Raw genomic sequence first — 436 nt, 5'->3', positions numbered from 1 at the left:
AACAACTCCAGCTTCACTGTGCTCTTCGGCGGTTTGATATCCCGACAGGTGCCACAAATCAGAAGGCACAAACCAATCAGCAACTCAGTGAGTAAGATCTTAGTCCTGAATGAGGAGGAAGCAAAGGAAAAATAAGCAAGGAGCTTGGACTGTCATCAAAACAGTGCATACACAATCACACTTCATTAAATGATAGTCTCCATTATTTGTGGTCCTTGCAGCAGCCTCTATATGATATCATTCAAGTTATAAATTCATAGGACTGTAAACATAACACAAAGTATCATACAGTAGGTGCCACCTTCATTATAGAACCCCACTTTTTCTTCATGTCCATCCTTCATTTAAGTCTCTCTCCTCTCTCTTGCTGGAGGCCATGTAAGATGACCTGTTTCAGCCTGCAGTGCCATGCAGGAATCTCCCCTTGCACTGAAAC

This window comes from Myripristis murdjan, chromosome 8, assembly GCF_902150065.1.
Source record: "Myripristis murdjan chromosome 8, fMyrMur1.1, whole genome shotgun sequence".
In the NCBI taxonomy this organism is placed as follows: domain Eukaryota; kingdom Metazoa; phylum Chordata; class Actinopteri; order Holocentriformes; family Holocentridae; genus Myripristis; species Myripristis murdjan.
This window is presented reverse-complemented; position numbering follows the sequence as displayed.